The sequence below is a fragment of the Peromyscus eremicus genome, chromosome 9 (assembly GCF_949786415.1).
Source record: "Peromyscus eremicus chromosome 9, PerEre_H2_v1, whole genome shotgun sequence".
Lineage (NCBI taxonomy): Eukaryota > Metazoa > Chordata > Mammalia > Rodentia > Cricetidae > Peromyscus > Peromyscus eremicus.
In genome coordinates this window covers 19,792,894-19,802,932 of record NC_081425.1, presented here as the reverse complement: position 1 = coordinate 19,802,932, position 10,039 = coordinate 19,792,894, and the positions used below count along the sequence as shown (strand labels likewise).

The following is a 10,039-nucleotide window of genomic DNA, read 5'->3' as shown; positions in this document are numbered from 1 at the left end:
GAGTCAGGAGCTGTAACCATAGGCAGGGCATAAGCATACAAACTGGGGCTTTGGTCGCAGAAATATTGACAACCAAATGCAGGCAGGAAGAAAACTGGAGGGAACCTCATACAGAGTGTGTAGTACACAAGAAGGAGGAGCCTAGAGGGGCTGCCTCTTTCTTAAAGGACAGCCATGGGAAGAGTTAAGAGACCTTATCTCTAGATGAATCGATAACCCTCCCAGGAGAAATCAAGATTTCAAGTCTAAAACTATGCTGCTGTGTTGTGTATATTCACAAACATAAATGAATGAATGGACTATCCAAAGCTGAACCAGTGATATCTCTGGAGGATTCTTATGTTTAACTTCACAGAATCCTCCAGAGATATCACTGGTTCAGCTTAGAGCATATAGCACACAAAAGGCCTCTCCTAGAGGGTAAGTGTAATAAATAAAATATGAACCCAGACAGCTCACAAAGATTGGCTGGGACTAGGGAGAGGTTGGTGAAAAGCCACCAATTTCAGATAGGCAGGAAGAGTAAGTTTAAGAGGTCTATCATTAAAATTGGAAACTAGTCAAAAACTAAGTATTTCATGCTTGAAAGTTGAGATTACAGGTATTCCCCCAAAAAACAAATGAAAGGGTTGAGACAAGGCATATGTACTTTGACCTACTTAGCCATTTCCCAATGTATACATACAGCATGCTTTGTATTTTGAACCAATTAAAAAGTAATAAAGGGTATACTCACAATAAAGTTACAAGCTACCTGAGGGAATGATAACCACAAGGAAATACCGTACAAAACAAGAACTGACTGATAATGAGACAATTGAAAAGTTACAATGACGTAAATATGTGTGAGCATGTGCAAGTCAACAGGGCCGGATGCTCGTGATCATTTTCTGCCTTATGCTTTCTTCATTGTGTAGGAAGCTATCTATGTGTGATAAAGATTCTTATTTTACTGTTTCTCTGTGTTTATGTGCCGACTCTTGGGAAACTTTTCAGGTTGCTTTCATTTGAAAAAGCAACACAAATATGTAATTTTCCCAGAGAATTCTGGGTTTATCTGGAATGCTGTAGACAATTCTAATATTCTTTTTTGTAATGAGCTTTATTTTTTCTTTTCAACTGAGCCTTCCATCTCTTTTTTTCCTTCCTGACTGTACTTTGGCAACCATGGACAAAGACAACAAAATCATGGATATAGTTACTTTCCCCAATCAAGCTCCCACTTCCAAACCTGTGTATTGTTTGTGGGTAAGTGACAATGAGCGAGGCCATCTGAATTGTAAGATTACATTTTTCTTAGGTTTGTGCACTCTCTGATGTTATTGCTAAAGTACAAGGTGGTTTATTAGTATCAGAGTTTGAGGAGACAGTGAAGTTACACTAGATATTATGTCTTTCCTGTATGTCTACAGGAGCACAAATAACCTTTCTTTTTCTTCAAAAAAAAAAAAAATCAGCTTAGAGCCTGGGGTGGGGGCAGACATACTCAGCTCTCGGAGGGAGGGGCAGAGTTAACAAGGGGCTGCCTTCAAACATAGTTGAAACCCAGGGGGATTTTCATCACAGGATTTTGGCTCGGGAAGGTCTTTGAAGATTTTTGGGTTTTCACTTAACAGGTGGTCCTGCGCCTGCTGCTCTCTCTGTTGATCTGAAGCCACACGGCCCAGCACGGCTCCTACTGCCTGAGTCTGGAGGTAAGGCCCCAGGAACTGCTCCTTTCTAAAAAAAAAAAAAAGTTTATTTACATCCAATAATTACTTTTCTTATGAGAAGGTTGCAATCTCCCTTCTCCTCTTCCCCACCCACTACCAACCAGCACCCCAGGGTTTTGGCATCAATACCTGCCCCTCAATTACATCAGAGAAAATCTGAAAGGACGGATAGCGGGAGTGGAAACTGTCCACTAGATGGCAGAATTGATTAAGCTGAATATTGCGTCCTGCACTGAGACTTTGAACTTCAGGCACAGAATCCAGATGGAAGGGCAGATAGATAACGCTCTAAGATCTGGTGCTCCATGTTTTCCCCAGTGTGACTCCTGAGCTGTCCACGGGTGCTCTGAACTGCTCTGGGCAGTACTATTGTTACAGTCCACAGAGGTGACACTTTAGGGAGTGACGTTATAGTGTCTGGCAGCCTGTTACATATTGTGATGCTGTCACTAGAGGCTAGAGATGCCTCTAACGGTCCTAGTTAGGAAATGGTGACCTCCAAAGTCCCGACTGTCCACTCACAGGAAGTCAGGCACATTCTGTGTGATGTCCCATGAGGAATACTGACAGCATCCCTCATTTAGAGAGATAATATTATCTACCAACTCTGAATTCTCTGTTGTTGCAAACTGGCCCGGTTTTAGTCCTAGTAATGAGTTTACACAGCTAAGTTATTTGCTGTGACATTCTCATTGAGTATCTTTACAGACTGCTTCAAGATAGAAACAAACACCATGGGAAAAAAATAGAGAACTCAGTATTCAAAATGAACTGTACATTTTATTCATCTCAAGTTTGTTCATTTAACATTTATCTGATTTATTTCATGCGGCAGTTCAGCTTTTCAACACAATTGTGCTGTTTAAAAACACACACAGTCCTCCCGGACTTGAAGTTTAATGCAACCCTTGAACGATAGCCTTTGTATGATCAACGGGGATCCCCAGTGACCACTCAGTTATTGAATGCTTACTCTCAGGAACATGCCTTAATTACTTTATTTCAACATTTTACAATACACAGGAAAGACGCAGCTGCTGGTACCAATTCCATTCTTTAGAAAAGGAGCCAAGGCCCAGAACAGTGAGCAGACTTCACAGATCACATAGCTATTGATTATAAAGTATAATAGGAAGATAGAGTTATTCAGGACTTCAATATTTCACTTGCAGTTTCCTTATTGAACAATACATTTTTATTTCTTTAGTTCAATTTTAACATTATAAGCACCGTGCTTGTATTAAATGGTTGCATGTAGGCAACTTTTATATATTCTCTTTGTAATTTATAACTAAATACACTACACATGGACTAAAAATGTGAAAGTCATATGTACTATGAGCTAGGCATCAATTAATTGTGATTTGAACACAGAACTCAACTTTTCCCGGCAAATATGAAATATTGGATTGGCTGTTTTATATAGAACACTGAATGGCGGGCCTAGGCTTGAATGGATGAATATGTTGTCATTTACTTTTGCAGCCAAGGCAGTTGTTGCTATTACCACTTCTGTCTGTGGTTACAGACCATGTGTTACTGAGTGATAGCATTATTTTACATCTTATGTGTCTTCCATAATGATGACCCAACAGCTAAAAAGTGATTCCAGCTCTTTCCCTTAAGTCATTACAGACTTGGAGAACAGTGTCAAAGAAATATGAGAAAGCCCCATAAACTTTTCATCTAGCTTTATCTTGTCACTGAGTAAAGACACACTTGTCAAAAACTCCTAACTGTCCTCTAATCCTGTGCTTTATTTAGATCTTCACCTTTCCCCACCCATACTTTCCTCTATTCTGAGGTCTAGTCTGGGACCCTGACAGGTAACCTTGCTTTCTCTTTTTATCTAACTAGTGCTTAAATGTGAGGAGGTGGAACCACCTCCTCACTGCCCATTTGCTTTGACCTCACTACTTTAAAAGCCAGGGGTCTCATGCAGATCCCACAGATATGGAGTCAAATAGGAACTCAGTGTGTGCAGACCTAGGTCTGAGCTCTTTGTGTGGGATAGGGGCTGGTTTAGTCTCAATAAAATGTACGGTTTCTAAAGAGGGGCTGGGAGTACTGCCCTCATAGTTAAGCCTCAGAACTTTTGGGTAGACTTGGGTATCCACACTGGCCATTAGCATTGCTCAGCTAGGAGTTTCCTAAATAATCATCGAATCAGAATGCATTTGCAATTTAGAATTTCTGCTCAGCCAAATTTTTATAGGAAATCCCCTAGAAAAATCCCCTCCTGCCTTTGCTTACAGGGGCAGTGTTTAGAGTTCTCCAGGTTAATGAACCCGTATTCCCTTTAAACTTCGTGTCAGCCTTTTTATTTTAGTTCCTAATCCCTTCAACTCATGTCTAATGTCCCTGAATCCTATCTTGCTTAGCTATTCAAAAAAGAGACCATTTTATCTATTCAAAAATCTCTCCATGTGCATTGCTGTTGAGGAGACTTTTAAAGCAGATTTTTAAAGTAGATTTTTTAAGCATCCTTTTGGACAATGACCCTTTTCATTTCTTAGTCTATCCTGTAGGTAAGTCATCACTTCATTATGAGACTACTAAAAAGGTTTCCCTATTATAATGTCTTTTCTTGATTTTGTTATTTTATTTTGTTGTCTCACAACATTTCAGCATCGCAAGTTATTCAGGGGATCAACACAAAAAGCGGTGTAACTTTCTGTAGCTCAGACAAAATAACGGTTGGCTTACACTGAACAAGAATTTTAACATAGATTTCTAAACAAGTATTTTATTATAAGTGCCCAAAAGGGATCATAACAACAAACTCACCTTTAATTCCATGTTTAACATGAGGGATCCCTACATGCTGACAACCACTTATAAACAATATCCTCAAAACAGTCACTAGGGTGAAATGAGGAGGTTGCATTTTTATTATAATTTTCAGTATGACTAATGAGGTTCCCTATCCATGATTGAAAAATAACTTTCTGGTTTCTTAGCTGTCATCTCTGTGCTTGGGTTATGCCCATGACAGTCATGCAGATAGGAAGCTTGTGTTAAAGCCAGAATCAAAAGGAGCAGAAGAGGGAATCAGGCTACATTAATGAACCATTGAAGCCTCTCTCCAGCACAGATGAGCACTAAATCACTGGTTAGATCTCTGGTGATTTCCCACTTGAGAGATGTGAAGAAAACAGCACATTCAGAGTACCAGCAAAGCTTTTGCAACTCACCAGCCTAACACAGAGGCTGAAAAATTATTGTAAAGACGATCTTGGTAGAACTACTATGAATATTTCCTGCAAGCATTTGATTCTGCTGTGAACCTTGAAAGGGTCAGTGGCATTGCACAGAAGCACTGGGGTCCTTAAGATGTGCCTTCAAAGGCGTTATCAGCTTCTTTGGTCACAATTAACATGAGCTCCTTTATGGTTCCAGGTAGAGAAGAAAGCAAAGTGACAAAAAATGGTTGGTCTTTTCCAAATTGACAAGGTAATCACATTGACTGCTCTCTTATTCACTTGTGGATAACTATACTGCAGGTGACCCACCCATTACATGACAATTAAGTAAACTAGGTGGTACTAGCCACTAGGCAAACATTTGGAACAAATTAGGCTTCATAACACAGAAATAATTTTGACCTTTTTGTCGTTTATAGAAGAGTTGTGCTTTATTTTAAATTGTGTTGTTGGTATATTGTAAAACAATTCACTCTTCCTCTACATATATACATTGTTGTTTGCAATGTAATTAGAACATGTTCATGATTATCTTCCATGTTAGACACCAAGGGAGTTGAAGACTAGTGAAGTTCATAGTCTTTGCCACTTTTAGCTTTTAGAGAGAAAGAAGTGTACGATAATGAGAAAAATAAACAGGCAAGAATGAAAAGACATTATCTTTATTTTATTAAAGTAAAATTCGGTTTGTAAGATATGTCTCTATATTCATAGCTCTTTTTTTTTCTGGACCACAGAAAACAAGCTTGGAGGACATGTTAACACATAGTTACCTTAGATGATAACTAACTTCCTACTGGTTGTATTATTCTAGAATCACAATAATGGCTTAGTGTTTTAGTTAAGATCATGGAAAACCATGAAATCTGCACAGGGCTTTGAGTAATAGCTCAGTATTAGAAAGTGTGGCAGAAGCCGAAAAGTAATTCTAAGAGATAAATGGTGAGAATAAAACTCCAGAGCTACACAGCTGTAAGATATGCCTGGGGAATAATATTAGACCATTTCATATGGGAACATGAGGGGTAAAATTTCAAAAATGAGCATGAGTCTTTAGTGTTCTGCTGAAACACTGAGAAGATGCCTGCAGTGCTTCTGGTCAGGCAGGGATTGTTTAGAATACTGTTTTAGGAGATTAACTTAGAAATAAGCATGATTAGGTAGATACTAGGAATAAATATAGAGTGACAAGTTGGAAAAGATTTTTTACAGTAGTTCAGGTATGTGTATAAAGAGCTTGAAATAGAGTGAAAATACAAGGGAAGAGAAGGAGGAAAAAAGTGACTCACACCTGAAGTTGGACAGAGGCAACCCAATTAGATTTTGGCAATAAAGTAGATAGTGGGATTTGAAATCATACATCTGCTCTGAATCTCCAGAACTGAGTTAATGGTGATATAGTTCATTCACACTGAAAACAGGAACATTTGTAGTAGGGATGTCATGAGAATTAAATGAAAGAATCCAGAAGTTGTTAAACATCATACATAAAGATGTAACCTGGTGACAAGTAAAGGGCATCTAAATAACATCCAATAGGTGAATTATCATTCTGATAAATGAATAAATTATGCACAAAGGATCTCAGTTTGTAGGTATCTAATGGGGTGGTCCAAAGTGTCATACTAAATCGATCTATTATTGTTTGGGTCTCAGCTCTCTTCAGAAAGCTCCCATGTGGAATGCTCTTAACCATCTATAGCAGTGTCCAGAGGAGGGATCTTTTGGGGACAGTTGGGTCATAAAGGCTATAGCCTCAATGAGTGGACAAATCCACTTAACAGAGCCCAAGCTTAACAATCAGCTACCAGCTGGCAGAAACTTCAGGAAGTGGGGCTCAAGTGGGGACAGTGGGTCGCTGGAGGTGTGACTTTGAAAAGTGTGTATTGTTCCTGGCCCTTTCTCCTCTCTTTGCTTCCTGGCCAACATGAAGTGAGTACTTTCCTCGCCTATACTCCACAGCTATGACGATGCACTGCCTAGGCACAGGCATAAATGCAGCATGACCAATGAGTGACAGCACTGGTCTTCAAACTTCCTAACGCTGCGACTCTTTAATACAGTCCCTCATGTTGTGGGGACCCCCCCCAACCAGTGGTTCTCAACCTTCTAACGCTGCGACTCTTTAATACAGTCCCTCATGTTGTGGGGACCCCAACCATAACATTATTTTTGTTGCTACTTTGTAACTGTAATTTTTCTACTGTTACAAATCATAACGGAAATATTTGTGTTTTCCAATGGTCTTGAGTGATCCCTGTGAAAGGGTCATTCAACCCTCAAAGGGATCATGACCCAGAGGCTGAGAATTGCTGAGTGGCAGTTTAAATCTCTGAAATCATGACTCAAAGGAAACCTTTCTTCTTTTTAAGTTGCTTTCCTCAGACATTTTGTCACAGAAATAAAAAGCTGAGTAATAAAACCTCCTTGTCAAAAACAGGAAATGCTGTTGTCTTGATCAAAGGAATCAGAGGCCTGAATAGAATCAGTTATGATTATTAGAGAAATAGGATTCCAAAGGGGAGGTGAATTTTGCTGTCTATAAGTGAGTAAGGCAGGTAGGTAGCTGAAGTCACACAACGAGGAATAAAGGATGCTGGTAAAATATATATGCAATACACAGGTGTTTTTTACAATAACACTTAACACAGTCATGCTCACATTAGAATCAAGAAATGGGGGAACTATTAGAGAAGAAAGTTACTTTTCTGAGTCAGAGTGGCATATTTTAACTAAAACGTCTACACCTTGGTCTTAGCACAGCCACATACTGGGAAAGTCAACTTTGAGTGTTATAGTCTTCCTGGATCTTGGTTCCTATCACAGGATGTACAGATGGTAATATTTAACTTATAAGAATGTTTCAAGGATAGAATAACTGCATAAATCTAATAATAGTTATTATTAGTGTGAGATTATCAACAAAATAATGTAAATGTGAAGTTGTATAATTCTACCTGACTGTGAAGGAACTGGAGTGTGACTGACACTCTATAAGTATCTGACCTAAAATTTCCAAAATATGTCCCAAATATTTCTTCTATTTGATTTATTACCATTCTGTGAAAATCCCTAGTGGTATTATTGTCTATTCTGGTCAGATAAAAGGCTTTATTGATAGTGCTGTTTAATTTCGGACACTTACATATTGTGTATCTTGTGTTGTGATCACATTCACCCCTACTCTCTCTTACCACCTCACTCCTGCTGAGTGCTTTCTTTTCTCCAAACTGTGCCTCTCCTTCTTCCATGTCTCCCTCTCTTGTGTATATCTGTGCATATGGACACAGCTGCTGTGGGGGCGAGACAAGATGCTTCTGAGCTCCACTCCCCATCCTCCAACTCCTCCATCTTTCCACCTCATTTTCCACAGGGCTCCCTGGGCTTTGGAGAGAGTGATACAGATGTTCTGTTTGAACAGAATTCTCAGCGTTTATTTGTTTCAGAACATTGACCAGTTGTGGGTTTCTGTCCTTACCATTGCCTGCTTCCAAAAGAGATTCCTCTAACCAAGAATGAGAATGTTGCTGGTCTGTGAACAGAAACATAAAAGTTTAGAAGACAGTTTAACTACATGCACAACTTACCAAAGTATCAGCAGTGGAGTCTCCCCTAAAACTGGGATCTTCCAAGCTGCAAGCTTCTGACCAGGCTTATAATATTAGACAAGTATTCCTTCTTATGGAGTGGCCACAAACTCATTAGATTTGTCACTCTGTGAGTAACCAGTCCATGAGGTTGGTTACTTTCAGAACAGTCCTGCCACTTTTATACCTAGTACACTTAGCAGGTTGGTATTGCAGCACTCATGGTTTGCTGGGTGAGATCATTGATGACTTTTGTCCCCCAGCAGTCTTCATTAGCATCTTCTGGCACTATAACTGCTCACCAACAGGGAGGAAGCTTCATTCTCAGCTACAGCTTGGTTTATCTGTATTGTGTATCTAAATCATGTGTTATCTTCAGCAATGTGGTCTAACCTTCTAGTTGTAGTGAGCAACCACACAGAGTGGCACTATCCTGTATTATTTAGGGAGCCTATGAGAGCTCTCTGGTTAACAACTTCCAGGGAGGTATCCCACATCTGGCACTGGGATTTTGTTTTAAAACCTATGGCTTCTGTGAATGTCATTATACAGTACCTCTGTTCAGGCTTTTACAAATTTTTATTAAAAAATCATATATATTTAGTTAGCTTTAAAGCAATAAACTTCTGTATCACTTTTTCATACATCCTTAGTTTTGGTTGATCCTCTCCACCATACCATATCTGCCTTTATCCCACCCACTGCCCACAACATTGTTTATAAGAATCATTTAAAGTTCACTACAAAATCCCTTTACTTATAAAGCTCTTTCTTACATTTCTAGAATACATCACAATAGCATAGCTGTTATCTTTTTTTTTTCATTTTTTATTATTAAGAGATTTTCTATTCATTTTACATACCAAACACAGATTCCCATCTCTTCCTTCCTCCTGCCCCGCACCAATGCATAGTTGTTTTCATAAAACCCACAAGTTTAAAGTTCTTACAAATGTTTTGAGACTTTCGAAATTATGGTTACTTTATTCCATACCATGACATTTATCTTCTATGCAAACCTGCTGTATTCCACATTTGTATGTTAATGAACGAATAGTAATATTAACCAATAGAACACAAGCACCATATCTGTATGTGACTGTCAAAGTCAAACCAAATAGAACCACATAGGGACAACGTAGACCTTATCTGAAGCTTCCTGGTTCTTAATCAGTTTCATGTAAACAAAACAATTATTAGGACGCAAAAAATCTGTTTTTGTAATTTGACAAAATGAGTGATGATATAACATAATTGAGACATTGGTGTGATATATGATTGGTATGATTCATCAGAGGATGACGTCATTGCAGGTGTTCATTTCTCAGAGAAGAGTGGCCATTACCATTTTCTGCAGAGAGCAGGAAGCTATAAACCTAGGCTATTGTGATAAAGTCAAGAAAGATGCTTTTGCCTTTTATCTACGTGGAACTTTTAGGGCTACTACTTTAGAGATGCACTTACTAATTTTGTACTTATTTTACCAGATTGCTCAAACAATATCAATATTGAATTTGTTTACAATATTCTATAATAT

The 10,039-nt window shown here is 38.7% G+C and overlaps 1 long non-coding RNA gene across 1 annotated transcript; it reads right to left on the bottom strand.

Moving 5' to 3' along the window:
* Positions 1–1,319: 1,319 nt before the first annotated feature.
* Positions 1,320–2,052, bottom strand: LOC131919937 (uncharacterized). Its single transcript, XR_009381467.1, has 2 exons — positions 1,842–2,052; positions 1,320–1,719 (listed from the first exon to the last, which is right to left on the bottom strand). It is a non-coding gene; the product is annotated as an uncharacterized LOC131919937 (long non-coding RNA).
* Positions 2,053–10,039: the final 7,987 nt, after the last annotated feature.